The sequence below is a fragment of the Schistocerca americana genome, chromosome 10 (assembly GCF_021461395.2).
Source record: "Schistocerca americana isolate TAMUIC-IGC-003095 chromosome 10, iqSchAmer2.1, whole genome shotgun sequence".
Lineage (NCBI taxonomy): Eukaryota > Metazoa > Arthropoda > Insecta > Orthoptera > Acrididae > Schistocerca > Schistocerca americana.
Genome location: NC_060128.1, coordinates 122,196,276 through 122,217,291, shown reverse-complemented (window position 1 = coordinate 122,217,291; position 21,016 = coordinate 122,196,276).

The window sequence follows — 21,016 nt, the reverse complement described above, 5'->3', positions numbered from 1 at the left end:
TTAGAACTACTTAAACCTAACTAACCTAAGGACATCACACATCACGAGGCAGAGAAGTTCATATTTTCACAGAAACCTTAGGAAGAACTTGTCTAGTGGCCTGGAACTGTACTGGTGAACGGATTCGAATGTCATCCAGATTTTCATCCACCGACGACTTCCATCAAAGTACTCCCTTTTTAAATGATCGACTTTAATAGTGTGTTCCATTGCAACGTCTCCTGAGGACATTAATTTTTAGATATAGCTATGAGGTCTTTTTTATATTTTGAATTATTGCGGAGAACTAGTATTAACTTTATATTTTATAACTATTTTATTTCCATTGTGTAGTACGAAATCGAAAAAAATAGCAACAGCAAAATGAGACAAAACGTATGGTTTAAAATGTCCTTTACGATTCGCCGTTAAGTATTTATTGTACTGGAGCTTGTCGATCTAATAAAGACATACAAGCATATGCTGACTGTATCTCCTCAAATTCCCTTATTGTGTGTGTGTGTGTGTGTGTGTGTGTGTGTGTGTGTGTGTGTGTGTGTGTATGAGAAAAATAAAGTACACAATGACAATACTTTGTGAGTGATAATATTTCCTTTCTTTCTATACATTCACAATTTTTCTTTGCGTTTTATTGGTCTTGTATTCAAAGTTTATTTCTTAATGTAGATGGAAAGTTTTTTTAAAATGCATGACACACAGCTGGTTAACTGTCTTTTAATGCAACTACCGGATCTGGTTTTCACCATTATCACAGGATTTGTATACACCAAAACAAAGCGTGAAGCAACTAGAAATGTACGAGGTCTAATCAGTTTTACGCAGGGTTTATAAGCCAATAGTTACAAAGGTTAGTCACATGTCACAGCATACCAGCATTGTGACAATCCATATAATTAGTGTCCTATCTAAATTTCTAAACATCTACAGAAACAAGGAGGTATCCATGCACAAAAGATGAAGTGTCGAATGGGAAATGTAACCAGTCAAAAAGTACCCAGTGATATTTGTTATGAAGAGCAAACCAAAACAAAGATATGATTAATGCTTCTTCATGCATTCAGTGTTAAAAGTTATGACAGAATTTTATACAAAAAAAATTGAGTCTTTAAACACAATAATTTGAAATTTACTTATTTTTACACTATAACTGGAAGTCACATGTACAAGAGCATTACGAAAAAGGAAAACACACACATCAAAAAAAGTTTTGCATCACCTTGGTTCCCAGAACTCCTGAAAATAGTCGTTGACTGTGGATATTGTAACACCAACACAGTCCCTTTCATTGTTCAGAGATGTCATTAAATCCGCCCAAAGATGTAAACAACCAAGCATGAGCAGCGCCTATTAGATGGAGGGGGTCCGACAACCAATCAATTCCAGTCATTCAACTAGGAAGGAGGTACACGGCTCGTGTTGTCTGTAGTTCAACCATGCCTAGATGGTCAATACCACGGTTCGATCGAGTCCACATTGTTACTTTGTGCCAGGAAGGGCTCTCAACAAGGGAAGTGTCCAGGCGTCTCGGGGCGAACCAAACCAAAGTCGTTCGGACATGGAGATACAGAGAAAGGGGAACTGTCAAAATGGTTCAAATGGCTCTGAGCACTATGGGACTTAACATGTGTGGTCATGAGTCCCCTAGAACTTAGAACTTCTTAAACCTAACTAACCTAAGGACATCACACACATCCATGCCCGAGGCAGGATTCGAACCTGCGACCGTAGCAGTCGCGCGGTTCCGGACTGAGTGCCTAGAACCGCTAGACCACCGCGGCCGGCTTCAGGAACTGTCGATGACATGCCTCGCTCAGAGGCCTACTGCTGTGGATGACTGCTACCTACGGATTATGGCTGGGAGGAACCCTGACAGCAACGCCACCACGTTGAATAATGCTTTTCGTGTAGGCACAGGACGTCGTGTTACGACTCAAACTGAGCGCAACAGGCTTCTTGTAGTCTTAGGCCTCGATCAGCTTAAGTTTTACCGACACTAGTGCCTTCTGTTGTTGTACCCCGTACTAGTGCGGGCAGCGTGATTTTCCTCTGCACGCTAGTTTGGATGTGGCCGCCTAGTAGCACGTTTAGTGACGTGTTTTCCTTTTGCATATGATGTACGCGTAACTCAAAACTGCGCTACACCCGACTGTTTTAAGGTATTCTCCGTTACTTTATTTGTCCGTACCCCCTCTTGTTTTGCTTACGTCCAAACATTTATCGCTGGTTTTTATCCTTTTAAGCCCCCAACCCCCCCCCCCCCCCCCTCCAGTAGACCACTTGCGATATGCTGATGACACCGCATTCCCTGCCCTCGCTCCTACCCTCCAACGGTCCCAACGCCTTCTCCAGAATCACCTTGACCTTTTTGCTGCATGGTGTAACCAGTGGCTCCTGAAAATCAATCCTTCAAAGACCCAGGCAATCATCGTAGGTCGTACCACTCGCTCCTTCCGGCTCCTGGATTTCTCCCTTACTGTCTGTGCCTGTCCTGTCCGCCTCTCCCCCACTCTCACCTACTGTGGCCTCACCATTGACCATCACCTCACCTGGATCCCTCATCTCTGCTCCATCCCATCCAAAGCCCACAACCACCTCCGAATTCTCAAACTCCTCTCTGGCCAGACATGGGGGTTATACTCCTCTACCATCATCCACAGCTACAAATCCTTAATCCGTCCCATCCTCTGTTATGCCAGTCCTGCCTGGATATCTGCCCCCCCCCCCCAAGTTCTATAAGTCCCTCCAGATCCTTGAGCGTCATGCACTCGGCATCGCCTTCTGTATAAGCCTCCCGTCCCCCACGCGGATTCTCTATGATCTCATTCCTTTCCCCCATCTGCTCCTATTCCTCGAACATATCCACATCCTCTACACCTCCCGCCGCTTTGAACCCCCTCACCCCCTGGTTGGTCCTCTCCTCTCCCAACCCCGCCCCCTGCCACGTCTTCACTGTTGTGTCCCCCCTACCCTCCATCTCTACACCCTTCATCTCCTTTCCCAAGGTGGCTTCCATCAACTCCCCCTCCCGGATGATGCCCTCTCTCCCTCCATTTATCCCTCCTATCAACTCTGATCCTCACTCCCACTCCTTTCCTCTGTCCTTTTCCCGGGCTCCCTCTCCCCCCCCCCCCCTTCCATCCTCTTTTTTCCCCACTCCCCTCTCTCTGCCCCCTTCTCTCCCCTGAGTCCTTTTGCATTTCCCTCCTCTGCCTCCTCTCATTCCCTCTTGCGTCTGCCCTGCCCCTCCCCCCCCCTTTATTGGTCCTCTCCCTCCTTGGTTCCCCCCCACCCTTTTCGTTTTTTCCTTCCTCCCTCCTTGTTCTTCCCCCTCCTCCAGCCCCCCCCCCCCCCCCCATCTGCCTTTGGCTCGGGAGTGTCATCTTTGTGCCGCCCTTTTCGTGCAGTGTTTTACAGTGAGTGTTTTACAGTGAGTGTTCCGTGTTGTGTTTTTTTGGGAAGTGTTGCGAACGGCCATCATACTGTCGCTGGGTGTGCTTTTTATCTCTTGCGAACAGCAACCAGACTGTCGCCGTGTTTTTTTAATTGTGTGTGTACTATGTTACTTGTCTGATTCCTGTGTCTTTTATTAACATTGCCAACCCCTTTTGCTTTCTGTTTTAACTTTCCGCATTTTTCCGCCATTTTACGCCTATGTCACTGTTTTATCGTCTGTTTTTCTTGTTTCTTTTCTTCTTCCATTTTTTAAAATAAAAGTCTGTAGGCTGCAGAGCAGCGTACTAAGCTGCTGCCAGCCCACCCCCTTCGGGGGGAATTGAAAATCAATAAAGGAAAAAAAAATCCTTTTAAGTTGACGCAATTGGATTTGTTAAGCTGTTCTTGCTCTAGATGGTTTGTTACCATCGTTGCGGCTAACAGTCCTAGCAGCCGGTGCTACGTATAGCTTTGACAGCCTTTCGTCGGTGTTAATTTCCTTTTTAAAAGTGCCTTTCAAACATGAGTGTTAATTTCCTTTTTTAAAGTTTTTAAAATTATTTTTAAAATTTTAGCACAGCTCAGAACCACGCCCCTTAACTTATAGTTTTTTATAATTTCGTTCTTGCTTTTCCTCATCTTTTAGAAAATCTGCAGAAGCCTTAATCATGCAAAACGCGTTATTTGTAAAAAAAAAAAAATAACTTTGCAACTGGGATTGCCTGTTTATATAATCATGGTTGTTGTACTAATCAGGCTGTCATGGAATGGAGTAAGCTTTAGAAAACAGTATTTCTACTAGCTTTCGGATTATCGCTCTGTCTCTGGTAGAAGTACACTCATTTGCACACACAACCAGACAAACACCAAAATGCACACACCCATAGCCACAGCGAGACTGAAATTTACTCGTAGTCAACATGTAACAACACAAATATTTAAACGGGAAGAACAGTGATATTGTCTTCTTTTTCGAGTAGTTTTGGTCACACTTGACATACTGCTTAGTAGTTTTCCGCCAGTCCTAACAGTTTTCCACCGTCAAGTTCTGACGTAAACAGTTACAGAATGAGGAGTAAACTAGTAGTGTCTTATGTTTAGTAAAGTACAGATATTTCAGCTTGACAACAGTGTTTGTTAAAGCCCCATAGACTCTGTTGTAAATTCCATTCACCTCTTCTGTATGCTTTTTTTTCTAAGTGCATCTATAATTCAATATAATATTACTAAAGTAGGACTTGTAAGGAAGTCTGGATATATGGATGTAATTACCATGTATACCAGAGGCAAAGAAATATAAGTATAAAGAATGTAGCAACCAGTCGCGGAAACACAATTTATTAATCTTGTTGCAAATCGATTTCGACTGATATCAGTCATCATCGGTGAATTTTTTTAACCGGTACATGCCGTAAGTAGAAGTACTGTCCTTGGCAGGTTTCTATCATGAAAAAGATAAATAAATTATGCTGCCCAGAATGGTTGCTACGTTCTTTGTAATTTGATATTCCACGTTCGCTGCACAGAAAGGTAACCTTATAGAGCGCCCGCATCTCGTGGTCGTGCGGTAGCGTTCTCGCTTCCCACGCCCGGGTTCCCGGGTTCGATTCCCGGCGGGGTCAGGGATTTTCTTTGCCTCGTGATGGCTGGGTGTTGTGTGCTGTCCTTAGGTTAGTTAGGTTTAATTAGTTCTACGTTCTAGGGGACTGATGACCACAGATGTTAAGTCCCATAGTGCTCAGAGCCATTTGAACCTTATAGAGCCAAACATTCATAAATATAATTGTTGTGTTATGGAATTTGATATTTTTATATGGCATACGCCCTGTTCCATCGACACGACTTATTACGGGTTTATCGTGTGCACGTTGACTCTGGTATCCTTTAATCTGATTCTGAATGCTGAATTATTATTTCTCATTATTAGCGAGCGGTGATTCATATGTATGTGGATTATGCCACATCGCTAAGTACTTGTTTACAGACGACACGTAACCCTGTCGCACTGGCCTTAATGCAGCAACAATACTACTCCACAGAGAGTAAAGTTGTGGCTTCTTCTTAACTCTGTTGAAGACTTCTTACGTAAACAGACACTTATCTCTAGTCTTAAAATGAAAATTAGTCATAACTCGGTGCTGTCTCTCCTGCAAAATACCCAGGCGTTTTGCTTAGTGCTGTATATCATCCCATATGTCAGCAGTATTTCGGGCTCGAAGTTTGCAGCTGATTTACGTTCCTACGTCAAGTAGGACATCAAAACGAATGCAGATTTTCAACATGTGTGTGCACATAACTTTTAGGTGATTTTGTATGACTGACTACTGACAGGTTGGTGACTGCATGCAGCACGCAGAAATTTTGATGTTAATGGTTGTTGATAATTATTTATTGTGTTGCTATGTGTGTTACCTAGTGGCAGTTACACAAACGTTTTCCTTTTTCGCTAGCAATTCGGCATTGAGAACGCACATACTACTGTCACTTTAGTATTATATTTCATCAAAACATGTGTCACGCTTTCGGTAACGTGTCATTAACGTGGAGTTTAGTGAACAGTACCGTGAAAGACGGGTTTCGATGATGTCCTTAGGTCTGATAAAAAGGCAAGTATTACGGAGAATGCTTCGTGAAAGCACATAAAAATCCTTGGAGGGAACACGACGTTTTCTTCGCAGAACGCTATTCAGAAAATTTAGAGAACGGGGATTTGAAACTGAAAGCAGAATGAATCTATTAACACCAATGTAAGGGAAGGAGTCGGACGAAAGCTAGACAAATGGAAACAAGTAATTAAACTACTTTCCTGGCAGATTAAAACTGTGTGTCGGACCGAGACTCGAGCCTTTCCCTTTCGCGGGCAAGTGCTCTACCATCTGAGCCACCCAAGCACGACTCACGCCCCATCCTCTCAGCTTTACTTCCGCCAGTACCTCGTCTCCTACTTTCCAAACTTCACAGAACCTCTTCTGCACACCTAGCACAACTAGCACTCCTGGAAGAAAGGATGTTGCGGAGACATGGCTTAGCCCGTGAAAGGCAAAGGTCCCTAGTTCAAGTCTATGTCCGGCACACAGTATTAATCTGTCAGAAAAGTTTCATAACAGCGCACACTCCGCTGCAGAGTGAAAATCTCATTTTGGAAGTAGTTAAACTGCTTATTAGTTCAAAGGTAATTGCAATAAATGTTAATACGTTCATCCCACTCTCAGGCGAGATGATCAATGAATGCATTCAGGGAAAAGTGCATGATCTTCCCTAATCTTAATAATTTTCCTCCATAAAGTCCTGACGTGTAAACTGTTACAGAATGAGGAATAAGTTCTTTCTAGTGCCTTATGTTTAGTAAAGTATAGATATGTGATATCATCTTCCTCTAATATTAATGCTTAACAGTAGTGTTTCCGGTTGCGTAGTCGTGATTGTACCCTGTGCTCGTACCTCTGTGGAAGATGTGTAAGGGATTCCCAGCGAAATTTCTGCAGCGTACTTGAAAGAATCTTCGCAACATGTGGGCTAGTATTCTAGTGGTTGTTTGTAGTGGAGCGGCGCACATATTGCCGAGGTTGTTTTGAATGTGCCCACCCACATGTTGCCAATGTTGTTTTGAGTGGGCTGACCCACATGTTGGCAATGTGGTTTATAATGCCCCGCACACATGTTGCCAAGGTTTCTTCTTTGTGGAACACTGCAGAAGTTTCACGGGGACCCCCTTACACATCCTCTATACAGTTCGGATCTCTCCCCATGCGATTCCCATGTTTGGAGCCGTTGATCTGCTTCGTACGAAGAGGTGCAAGCCCTGGAACAATCACGTTTCCGTAGAAAACGGAAAACGCTTTTCCACAACGGCACCGACCGTCTTGTCTCACAGTGGGATGAGTGTATTAACATTTACAGCGATTACTTTTGAAATAATAAACAGTTTACTTACTTTTTTCCATCGATTTTCATTTGACTGCTCCTTATACGCCGAAGCGCCAAAGAAACAGGTACAGGCATAAGTATTCAAATGCGGAGGTATGTAAACAGGTGCTAAAATGGCAGTTTATTAAGATTTAAGTGAGTGTGAACATGGTACTACCGTCGGCACACGAGCCGTGGGACACAGCATCTCCAACGTAGCGATGAAGTGGGGATTTTCCCGTACGACCATTTCACGAGTTTACTGTGAACATAAGGAACCCGGTAAAACATAAAATTTCCGACATCGCTGCGGCCGGAAAATGATCCTGCAAAAACGGGACCAACGACGACTGAAGAAAATCGTTCAAAGTGACGGAAGTGCAACCCTTCCGCAAATTGCTGCAGATTTCAGTATCAGAGTGCGAACCATTCAACGGAACATCATCGATATGCGCTTTCGGAGCCGAAGGCCCACTCGTGTACCATTGATGACTGCACAGCATGATGCTTTATGCCTCGCCTTGGTCCGTGAACACCATCATTGAACTGTTGATGACTGGAAACATGTTGCCTGGTCGGACGAGTCTCGTTTCAAATTGTATCGAGCGGGTGGACAAGTACGGATACGGAGACAACCTTATGAATCCGTGAACCCGGCATGTCAGCAGGGGACTGTTGAAGCTGGTGGAAGGTCTGTAATGGTGTGGGGCATGTGCAGTTGGTGTGGTATGGGACTCCTGATACGTCTAAATACGACTCTGACAGGTGACACGTACGTAAGCATCCTGCCTGATCACCTGCTTCCATTCGTGTCCATTGTGCATTCCGAGGACTTGAGCAATTCCAGAAGGAGAATGCGACACCCCACACGTCCAGAATTGCTAGAGACTGTCTCCAGGAACACTCTTCTTACTATAAACTCTTCGCTGGCTACCAAACTCCCCAGAGATGAACATTATTGAGCATATCTGCGATGCCTTGCAACGTGCTGTTCTCCAGCCCCTCCTATTTTTACTGATTTATGGACAGCCCTGCAGGATTCGTGGTTTCAGTTGCGTCCAGCACTACTTCAGACATTAGTCGAGTCCAAGCCACGTCGTGTTCCAGCACTTCTGCGTGCTCGTGGGGGTCCTACGTGATATTAGGCAGGTTTACCAGTTTCTTTGCCACTTCAGTGTTCATTTCCCTTATACCGAGTGTGTTTGAGTAAAGAGAACTCCTCCTTACATTTGTTTTGGATCCTAATCGTTGCAGAGGATATGTCAAAGATTTTGTCACGTTGTAGTGAATTCTTCTATTATATTAAGTAGGATTTAATTATAACAGTCACATGATCAATTTCAATATAGTCTAGACCGTATCGTTTGTCCTGCCTGTTGTTGAGATGTATCAGATGTATAGTGAGTAAGTTTGGTAATATATAATAATAGAATTGGTTTTCTAACGCTTTTGCAGTGGCGATCGAATTTTTGATGTTCGTTTCCACTTTATCTATCCTGTATTTTGCTCGACAGCCTATCAACGTGCTTGTTAATAGTGCGTAAATAATATATTTATGGATGTAGGTTGATTCTTACAAAAAAGAAGACAGCAACCAGCCACTATTAATACTGCTATTTATTTAAGTAAATAGCGCCTTAACCGGATTCATCATCAGACGTCTGTTCACAAGATTTGCTAGATACACTTTGCATAATCGTCAGTTTTCGATTTTTGTTCTTCCACTGTGGCGAAATATTCTTGGTGTGTTGATGCCATCGAAAATGGCGCGCGATTTTATTGCGAAGTTGCAGGATTGTGTTTTTCAAATATTCCAAAATATGCAGCACTTATATGACTTGAACATCACCATATTGTGCAAAGCACCACACACACACACACACACACACACACACACACACACACACCAAAAAGTATTTGCCACATGTGAAGTTGACACAAAGATCGCAGTTTTACAAATTTATTATTTATGGAAGTCACGCCTGGCTGTGATTCCATCGTTGTGATAGCGGTCTACACAGAGCCAGTGGTAGGTTGACGCTGAGACAGCTTTCTTGCTAACGGAACGATTCAAATGAGTAAACAGTCTGTCTCTTAATTGCAGTTGTGCGTTTCACGCGGTATCATCAGACATGAACGATGAGAAAACAGTTACAGCTGAAACAAGGGAATATAGCGAGCATCGGATCTTACACCGCTGAAAGCTAAGTTTAAAAAACTTTAAAACTCACGTGATTAGACGCTCAGAATGTTTAGTATGAAGCCCCCTTGTCATGTAAAGCCGCGACGGAAAACACACTTGTCATAAACTGTAAGTTAACATGGGGGAACCCTAAAAAGATAAATAGAAAATATTGACACAGGGTGTTGGTTCAAATGGTTCAAATGGCTCTGAGCACTATGGGGCTCAACTTCTGAGGTCATTAGTCCCCTATAACTTAGAACTAGTTAAACCTAACTAACCTAAGGACATCACACACATCCATGCCCGAGGCAGGATTCGAACCTGCGACCGTAGCGGTCTCGCGGTTCCAGACTGCAGCGCCTAGAACCGCACGGCCACTTCGGCCGGCCATGAGGTGTTGTGGAGGGGTGAATATAATATGAAAATAATAAGAAAAAAATGTGTCGAAGAGGGGAAAAGGGGGGAATAGGGCAGGAGATGAGTATATGGGGAACCTTACGTCTTAACACTTTGACGTTCGGACGTCTCGTACAAATTTATTCGCTTGGCGCCGGCAGCGTTAATTCGGATTACTTGGCTTGTCGCCGGCTGCTTGTCACCTTTCCGCTCATGACAAGCTTCAAACACATTGACTTTTGCGAGCTTTAATTTTTCCGGAAATCCTGTATTTTGCCGTATCGTTATAATAATTATCTATGTAGAGGTAATGCCACTTTCCATAAGAAGGTGTCAATACTTCCATCACTGATTTTGCTAAAGGTTTTCCAGTGCCGGAATATATCTTGAATGAGGAAATGTATCCCGTACTCGAATCACACAGCATGCGAATGAGTATGCCATATTTCATAATTTACTGTCCACGCCACAGTATCATTCCTTTATCAATTGAGATGCTTTGACTTAGATTAAACGTTTCTTTAAACTTTTTGGAAAAATCATGAATTACGATTTGCACTTTGAAAAGCCGGTCGGCATTATCCGGTTTATTGTTGCTGTTGAAAAATGTAAAAATGATAATATTTGTGTGAATCGGTTGCGGGACATCGTTTAGCGAAATATCGGTGTGTCTATCAACGGATTCGTTGAGCAGTAATCATCAATCCTTCCTTTTTTTTACAATTCCCATAAGGATAGCAAGCTCAAACCATTTTCTTAGTTCGGATCCCGTAACGTCGACAAATTTGGCATTTTTTAATCCATCTTCCTTCTATTGCAATTTTGGCTGTAATACTTGTTGGTTTCGTTGCTAATATATTCAAATGGATCGTTCCCAATATCTAATTCTACAATATCCACGAAGCTCTGTGTATCTTTGGGAAATATGTGTGGACCCGGAGATCCTTTAAATTTATTATTGGTCCTCAGTAGATCATAGTCTGTCTTCTTCAACTGAATCATCCGAATCAGTGGCAACCATAGCGTTCACCGAATTCTTCTTGGACGTGTTTGACTATCTTCCTACGACTCTGATTCACTTTCATTTTTTGATGTCCAATGTCTTCTTCCCGATCGGCCAAGTCCGGAACGTCAGACAAGACGTCCCCGCATTCATCGTAAATAATCGTATCGTCTCTTTCGTCTGCCATGATGAAACTGCACAAGTACTTATACAAACAAAAAAAAAAAAACTTGTTGAAGTGCGTAACTTATTATTACCTAAACAAAACACCAACAGAAGGAAAAAGATAGTGAAGTGCTGTCACCGGCCACTGCGCGATACTATGCTCACGACACCACCGTGGTGTCGCCGGCCACTGAGCGTTACTATACAGACGAAACCACTGCGGCGTCGCCGGACGGCAAAGTGTTAATATGAAAGAATTAGGGGTGATGAGAGTAAGAGGAGCAATACTGTGATGCTCTTGTCAGATAGAGGGCAATGTTGTGAGAAAAGAAAGGGAAAGTTGTGGTGCTGTTAGAGAAAAATTTTTTCTTTTTAGCTGGGAGGAATGACAGAAATCCGGAACAGATTTCTGAAACAAAAGGAGAGGCTTTAATGAGCGGTTTTAATGAGGGAACAGGATTAGAGGAATCGGGGAGGGGGAGGGATGGCGGAATGGTATTGGGAGGGGAGGGGGAGGAGGGGCATGAAGAGTTCATTTTGGAAAGAAGATGGATATCATAGTATCGTAAAACTATGATTTCTTGTGATCTGCTGCTAGTTAAGACCGTGCTCTGCAGACAGTTTTAATTCTTACAAAATTGAAAGCATTTTCTCCTTTGAGGGAAGAGTAGAGGATTTGCAACTTGTCTAAAGGAGGCTGATTATGACTGCTTGTTTTTTTTTTTTTTTTTTTTTTTTTTTTTTTTTTTTTTTTTTTTTTTTAGATGATCGGCAAAAGGCCGAGTTGTTTCTAACAGCACCTTTCTTCCTTAGAAGGCATTCTTGGCATCTAGTCTTAAGGGCTCGTCCAGTTTGACCTATGTACGATGAGGTACGCTGTAGGCACACGATTTCTTAGACCCCGGTGTGAGAAAATGAATCTTTCAAATATTTTCGTTGTGATAAAAACGATATTCGACCTTATCGTTGACTATGACTTTTAAGAATATTGGTAAGCCTGTAAGAGAGGTCTCATAGAAAAGGTTAAGAGAGATAGATACGCTGTGGAGTAATGGCTCTGGGAATGATATTTTTTAATTGTATACTATCGAGCACGGCAGTGCTTTGTAACTGCTAAATATGTACTGGAATTTATACACGTTCTGCTCTCCTTCCTCGCCCTTCCCCCCACCCCCCTCCTCAACCCCTCAATCCCTCTCCTCTACCCCCCTCTTTTTGACAATCTCCACAACCTAAACCCTCTCTCTGCCCGTCACCTTCCCTCCTCTCCTTGTACATCTCATACTTCACACTCGCTCCATTCATCTTCTCCTCCATCTCTGTCAATATCGTCCTTACCCTTCTTTACATCCATTTCGTCCCTCCTTGTTCGTTTCCTCCTATCTTGTCTCTCTGACCATATTTATTGTTACTACAAACTGAATCTTGATTGGAAATAAAAGTCAAAATGAATGCGTAAATCGGTTGGGATTATTAGTACACGAGGGCTTGAAAGACACCTTATCAGCTGCCGGATCTGTGAGGACAGTAGCTTTAACAACAGTATTTCGTGTGGTTTTAATCTACGAACAGGCAGGATTATAAAGGTAGCCGTAAACCCAACTTTCCTGTTCTCTGTTGAAAGTGAGTGCGAAAAGGAGAACAAAACCGCACATTTTCACAGCACAGCGTAGCGTATACTTTCTTACTCCCGGTTTAACAGAAAGTGTTTGTTGTGTATCAAGTCTAGAACTCCAACAATTTATGCTGTGGTGAGTGAGTGAGTCAGTCAGTCGAGAAGGGATTCACCCAATCGCATCTTTCCTTGAATTTGTATGCGTTGGAACAAAACAATTTCAGCAAGACCGTGATTTTACTCAAACGAAATAAATCGCAATTCATTGTTCCGGAGCCGTAGTGGTTACTTGGTTGATTTGAGGATAGGGGACCAAACAGCGAGGTCATCGGTAGGATTCTACATCTACATCTACATCTCCGTGATTACTGTGCTATTGACAATAAAGTGCCTGGCTGTCTCTCTACAGCTCCACTCTCGAACGGCATTCGGCAAAAACGAGCACCTAAATTTTTGTGTCCGAGCCCTGATTTCTCTTATTTTATCGTGATGATCATTTCTCCCTACGTAGGTGGGTGCCAACAGAATGTTTTCGCAATCGGGGGAGAAAACTGGTGATTGAAATTTCATGAGAAGATACCGTCGCAACGAAAAACGCCTTTGTTTTGATGATAACCACTCCAATTTACGTATCGTGCCTGTGACACTATCTCCCCTATTTCGCGATAATACAAAACAAGCTGCCCTTCTTTCTACCTTCTCGATGTCAGCCGTCAGTCCCACCTGATGCGGATCCCACACCGCACAGAAATACTCCAGAATAGGGCGGACAAGCGTGGTGTAAGCAGTCTCTTTAGTAGACCTGTTGCACCTCCTAAGTGTTTTGATGTGAATCGCAGTCTTTGGATTGCTCTACCCACAATATTATCTATGTGACCGTTCCAATTTAGGTTATTTGTAATTGTAATCCCTAAGTGTTTAGTTGAATTTACAGCCTTCAGATTTGTGTGACTTATCGCGTAATCAGCTGATTTCTTTTAGTACTCATGTGACTCACTTCACACATTGGATAAAGAGAGGATCGGGGAGGAAGTCGGCCGCGCCCTTTCACAGGAACCATCCCGTCATTTGCCTGAAGCGTTTTAGGCCGGACGCGGGTTTGGACCGTCGTCCTCCCGAATGAGAGTCCACCTGCGCCACCTCGCTCGGGGAGCTACACTGGATCGCGCTTGAGAAATTGTTGTTAGATTTGCCTACAGACGTTGTCAAAGCTCTTCGTCAGTGTCGTTGACTCGCGGATCATGTAGTTGGCCAGCGTTTGGGCGTACGCCGACCGATATTTCGACGCCTCAGTGGTGGTCTGTTTTCCAAAGAAATAAACGATGAACTCAGATCAACTGAATATTTGCAACACACCCAGTTACCGTGAAGTGGCATCGATTCAGTATTTGCAACACACCGAAGTTACGATCATCACCGATAACACACTGAAATATCGCTTTAAATTGTGTCCTTTTTCTCAGAATTTGTTGTTACGAAAACGTGCAACAGTAGATCAAAGTGAACGTCACAATTTGTTGTTGTTGTGAAAACATGTGACAGCAAAACTGCGAAACCGACCATCACAGTTCTTTCATTGAGATTTTCACACAAAAGTACCAGTCAAATTTCCGACTTTTCCGGTAGACGTCCCAAAAATTTTCGTTCAGACAAACCTTTTCCTGACAATTGGCGGCACAATAAAAAATAGCCAAATAGGTCCTCTCCCTTCTCGTGTGATGATCTTTCATACTTGAGACGGTTGATTTTCTTTTTTATCTAGATTCAGTGTACCAGATTAGTACGACAGCCGCTGGTATTGGCCATGTGTCTCAAGATCGGAAGCTGCTCCAGCACCGCCACCTGTTTGGCCGTCGACTCCAGCTGTTTGTTGACCGTCACCTCGTTACACCACTTTTGTGTTTACGGTCTGAGAGGACACTGCAGTTCCACGTTTCTCAGTCAGACGGTTGTGTACGTGTGTAAACGTGTACGTACTGCTGCGCTGGTTCTTCCTTCTACCATGGTGAGTTTTAAATACATGACACCTTTTGTCTCATTACTTTTATATTTTCTTCCCCCCCCTTCCCTCCCCCCAACTCCTTATACTAAATATATTTGCTACTTACTCAGTAGAGTTCCCTACGTTAACTTGTAGTTTATGACAAAGCTGTTCTCCATCGCCGTATTACATGACAACGGCGCCCATACTAAACGCTTTCAACGTCTAACCTAGTAAATTTAAAATTCACTAGTGTTTTAGCGATATTAGATCCGCTGTTCGTTATGTTCACGTCTTGGAGCTGTTATTGTTTCCTTATTGTTCCGCTAAACGCGCCATACGCGTAATCACAATTTAAAAAAATTACATAATTGCAGCAGAGACTTCACTCATTTGAATCGCTCATCTACTGTTGGCGCATGCCATAATAGAATGGAATGTACAGCAGCTTACCTTATCGGGCACTGCAAATGGTCGCCTCCTTTTGCGAACTTAAGCTCAAGATAATGAAGACCTCCATGACAATCAAATTAGTAAGCAGTGTATTTCGATAATTTCATCCCAGTGTTTTTACCCAACACCCTCAATATCGAACAAAATGCTCCCCTTTCTTGGGTTCCTAGTATATGCGCCAAAATATTTTCTAACTCTGAAAACAAGTGCCTTGCTCCTTTAGAGATAAGTTTCACCTCACAGCATAAGATGGATATTTTTCTTCTGTTCGTGAACTTAACCGCTCCAAATTAGACCGGTTTATGAAAATTGTTACCTCCCCCGTATGGGAATGTAGCGTACTTATTAAAGGAAGGTAATCTAAAAAGATCTCCCAACTAAAGAAAGTACACCACGCATCACATTGAATTGTTAATCCTAGGGACCTTCCAGTTTGCAAAAAGAGTGGTGAACATCATTTCTATTCAGTTTAGTACTTATCAGTACGATCTTCTTAACAAAGAGGTCACGTACAACAACCTAACCGTTTTAAATAAACAACGTACTACTGATCTCATTGCTGATTTTAATATTGGTTTAGATCTGGCAATTGATGACAAAATGTCAATGAAAAATCTCAAAGCAAGTGACATGATAGAAGGTTACCTTCCAACACTGTTAGTAACCATCATAGAATAGTATTATCTGTAAATAAGAAGCTCAGAGAGTATGGTGGCATCATTGTCGGCGCAAATGAATGCCATACAGATGTTGTCATTTCTAGGGCTCAATATATAACTCGTTAACTTCTTCAATGAGTTCACCATCCGCCCCGTGGCTCATGACCCAATGCAGACTTACATGAAAGAACTACAAGCTTGCATCCTTGACTGCACTAATATAATTTGTCCTGATACTGACTACGAATACAGTTATGAATCCTAGGACCACAACCCTCCTCTCCCAGATAAAGACCAATGAAGAATATTTTCCTATCCAAGGTCACGTTAATTGTAGAGGCAGCCCTGCTCAACCTGTTGCCAAGTTTGTACTAAGAGTGCTGAAATCTATTCCTTTCCTAACGAGAAAGCAGTAGTTGAACGACTACAAGGATAATTTTTCCCGTCCTATTCTTGTTTGGCTTCCCTCGACATTATAAACAAATAACGGCCTTACATTTGGCAACTGCCTCACAGGCTGTTTAGCAGAGATATTTGTCACCATCCTTGAACACCGCTATTTGACGCAAGCATCCGCTCTTTCCAAGAAAATCCTTTTCTATTGCAGACTCGTAGGAGACATCTTTATTATAATTGAATGCGCTCACGAATGACGTACGGCTTTTCGCAGATGAATTTTCTCATCTTCATTCAAAAATGGTTTTCACCCACCAGTCCGTCATCTGAGTGTTGTATCAACGACTAAAGATGCAGCACTTGGCGCAAAATTAACTGCAACTGCTATTAGAGGAATAATGTATGGAAAGAGAAAAACCGACATCGACCTCGATTAAAATGGTGGGGGGTTGTAAAAATGTTAATTCTCATAATATTTTTATCTATATAAATGAATAACTTCACCATCGCTATTAAATTAAAATCATTAAAAATTAAATTCAATAAAGAACAATAGTGTTGATACTTTTTAACTCATAAACAAAGAGAGGTAAAAAGACAGGAGGAACTTTACTCATGACATCAGCTACACATATTATCAAAAAAACTATCAAACGCCTGACAAATAGAAAGAAGGTGCTGGAGTAACAAAACATGGAGGAAGAATTATTCCGTTATTATTAGCAGCATAAAGTGCAATTACACCATATTTGGGCGCTATTGATGTTGTATGTGGGATGTTGTGTTCACGATATTGTTTGCTCAGTAATGTGTGTCCTAGTGCACCCAACGTATCTTCTTAGTAGTCTCGTCATCTGCTTTACATCCTACCATCCTTTGTTACGAAAGAAGCCCTTTTTCGGCCGTTCATGTGACGTTCCCCTAGATTCATAAACAACTGAACAAGAGCTTGCAAACTTGAGATTCACGACTGCTACGGTCGCAGGTTCGAATCCTGCCTCAGGCATGGATGTGTGTGATGTCCTTAGGTTAGTTAGGCTTAAGTAGTTCTAAGATCTAGGGGACTGATGACCTCAGATGTTAAGTCCCAAAGTGCCTAGAGCCATTTCAACCATTTGAACGAACAATTGTTGAAAGACCCGTCTTCACGCTCTGGGGTCTTCAAAATCGTGTGCTTACAGTGCCACTCATCGCACATTGCTCAAACTGGACGGCCCCTTAAGACTAGAAATCAAGATGACGTAAGAAAGGCGCTGTTAAGAACAAGTCTGCCTTCTCCGATCGTCTTAAGAGATGCAAGCATAATCAGTCTCCTCTAGACAAGCTGCAAATCTTCGACTATGCCCGCAAAAGAAAGCTTTCAATTTTGGAAGAATTAGGATTTCCAAGTTCGTGAAATGGTCTGTAGAACACGGTCTTAACTAGCAGTTGATCACAAGAAATCAAACGTTTCACGATGCTGCCCCACCCCCTCCCTCAACTACCATTCATCGCTTAACTTCCTCTTATTAAATCCAGTTCCTCCCCCTCCTGTTTATAGTCTTTTCTTTCCAATCCATGAAATTTTCCTCTAACAGCACGTCAGGTTTCCCTTTTCTTCCGGGTTGTATGGCCGGGGTTCATGGAACTCTTCAATCCCTGACGTTTCGCCCAAAGCTACGTTGGACATCCTCGGAGGTGCTCCTGGTTGTGCTGAGTCTTGCCGACTGAAGAATCGGACGTCGAAGAATGGCCTAAATACCATGGAAAGTGGGCGTGGTCTGGATTTCACGTGATAGCAGAGATAAACCTTGTCAATGATAAAATAAAACTATCGATCATAGTACGTCAAAGATAAAACTTTCTCATCGATTTTGTAGCGCCACTGTCCATATGTCGCTGAGTTTCATAGCTTCTTCTATTCTGTTAAAATTATCCCCATGTTTATATATTTCGATGGCTTCTCTGTATACCCGTGGGCAATAGTTCGTCATAGTACATAAAATTTCAGTTTCCGAAAATTTCACTACGTGATCACCCACCTGAAAGCCTTCATTGTATGTTTCCCTTTTCTTTACCATAACATCACCCTCTGTCTTGCATGAATCTCACTTCATACCATTACCTCTTTTGCGTCGCCTTTTAACCCTCCCTCTTTCACTGTCCCTTCAAATTAACACAAAAGGTTCCCCGTATATTTAACCTGCTCCCCTTTTCCGTCTTCCAGCCCACCTGTTCTACCGACGCCCTAGCTCGTCATTTAAATTCCCACTACTACAGTGCCGTCACATCTCTGGCCCTCAACTCAACGCAGTTCCCTGTTAGTCACTTCACAACACCACTCCTGTGTTTACTGTCGGTGGGGCCACTGCACTACCACCTAGTTCAGTCTGATGATTGAAAACGACATGTACTGTTGCAGCGCTACTTCCTCCAACCATGGTGAGTTTTAGTTACATGACACCATCTTTGTTATTACGTTTGCTGGTTATCTGCGCTCTCTCTCCCAACACCTTATACTCTATATTTGCTGTTTATCTTTTTACAGTTCCCGTACATTAACTGGCAGTCTGTGACTTAGAGTTTTCCACAGCCATTTTACGTGATAACGGGCCCCATACTAAATGCTTTCAGCACCTAAGCAAATTTTATTTAATTTATTTGTTTAATTTGATCTGATTAGGGGCAAGAGGGCCTTTCTAGCATCGGAGCAGGGTTTCACACATACGGTATCTATTACATCATAGTTACCTTTGCTAGGCGTTTTGATCGCCTGAAGTGGCAGTATGACTAATTCATATTGACTGTGAACTGCAGTTAATAGTGGTAGCTGCTGCCAATAATATAATGATGATGATGATGATGATGACTATAGTTATGACATTAATAACAATAATGATATCACCAGATATGAGAAGATTTATAGGCGTATAGGTGTTTCCTGATACAGTGAGTTCTGGGAAAAGGAAATTTAAGGAGACTCCATCGGCTAAGAATACTGGGAAACGGAGGAGATAAGGTTCGAAGGAGCGATGTGAAATGATAACGAATGCCTTCGTAGATATGTCATTACCTGAAACTTCCTAGCAGATTAAAACTGTGTGCCGCACCAAGACCCGAACTCGGGACCTTTGCCTTCCGCGGGCAAGTGCTATACCATCTGACCTACCCAAGCAGGACTCACGTCCCCGTCCTCACAGCTTTACTTCTGCCAGTACCTCGTCTCCTACCTTCCAAACTTCACAGAAGCTCTTGTGCAAAACTTGCATAACTAGCGCTCCTGGAAGAAACGATATCGCCGAGACAAGGCTTAGCCATAGCCTAGGGGATGTTTCCAGAATGAGATTTTTCACTCTGCAGCGGAGTGTCCGCTGATGTGAAACTTCCTGCCAGATTAAAACTGTGTGCCGGACATAGACTCGACCTCGGGACCATTGCCTTTCGCGGGCAAGTGCTCTATGTGATTACCTGTCCTCTGAAGCTGGACATGTTATTTAGTATAGGGTGCTCCAAACTTCCCCTGAGAGACTTGTAGGACCTGTAGAGGGGAGTGGGTAGAGATTATTTTGAATGGAAACCCATGTCTGGAAACATAACGTTTCCGTGCTACAACAATTTGAAAATATATTGGGTACGCGACCACTTTTACCATTACCAGTAATTTATTAAGAGTGACCCATTGAATCACTTTTCTTACAGTTACACTCATCAAAAAGTAAAGAAACAAAATACAAATGTAATCAGTTTTTGCAAACACGTGTTTAAAGGTAGCTGGCGTGTCCAGCGTCTCCTTGGAGCACTACAGTCACGTCTGCTGGCCATGAAGGTACACCTTCTCGAAGCTCTCTGTATGCCCATCTTTATACAGACGGATGCGCAATGTCGAATCAAAACTCGTTTCAGCCGTTTAAATTTACAATTGTTATTTTATTGGGATACCAGTTTCGGCGATATATTACGCCATCTTCAGGACTCCTGACCGACATGTAGGTAGATTCCCACCGATGGACCAGTCAGACTACGTCACCGAATGCTGGCCCCCATTTTGACTGGACCAGAGGTGGGAATCTACCTACACGTGGGTTAGGGGGCCTGAAGATGGCGTAATATATCGCCGAAACTGGTTTCTCATTAAAATAACAGTTGGAAATCTAGACGGCGGAAGGTGTTTCGATTCGACATTCTTTCTCTAAGGCGTTGGCAATTGTGGCGAAAAGGGTACGCGATGGAGTCGGACGTTGTGGATAACTATCTTGATAAAGGCTACGGGCATGTCTTCCACTACCGTGAGCTTCGCCATTACGAACGATCGTGTGGGTATATTCTGCAAAGGTGTACTTACCCGTGTTGCTCTAGCATTCACAGACGAGCGAGTGAGACTGGAGACAGATCAGAGAGGCAGGACAGTCGCCAAATGACATCAATCAAACCGACGTAAGCAGCCCCCCCCCCCCGCCCCCCAATCATGATGAGCCTGATGCACACATGCCAAGCAAGCATGTTTTCAAACGGCTGTACCACGGAAAGCATACGTTTCCGGACTTGGGTTCCAATCCAAAGGTTCCTCCTTCCCCTCTTATTGTGAGGTAGTGTCTGTGTAAAATGTTGCGTTTGCTGTCCCTGTGTCATTAAGTAGCAACAGAAATGCTAGTGAGCCATGAATCTTTCAGATGTAAATCTACTTCGTTTCAGAGATGTGGGTGCCTTTGCACATTTTAATGACAATTCATACTTAATAAGTATTTGCAAATGATGTCAACTGTGTTCAACAAGCGACTACATTGTTTGCAACTGATTTTATTTACTACACGTATCTGAAGGTGCAATGTCCCCTTAGAAAAATTAT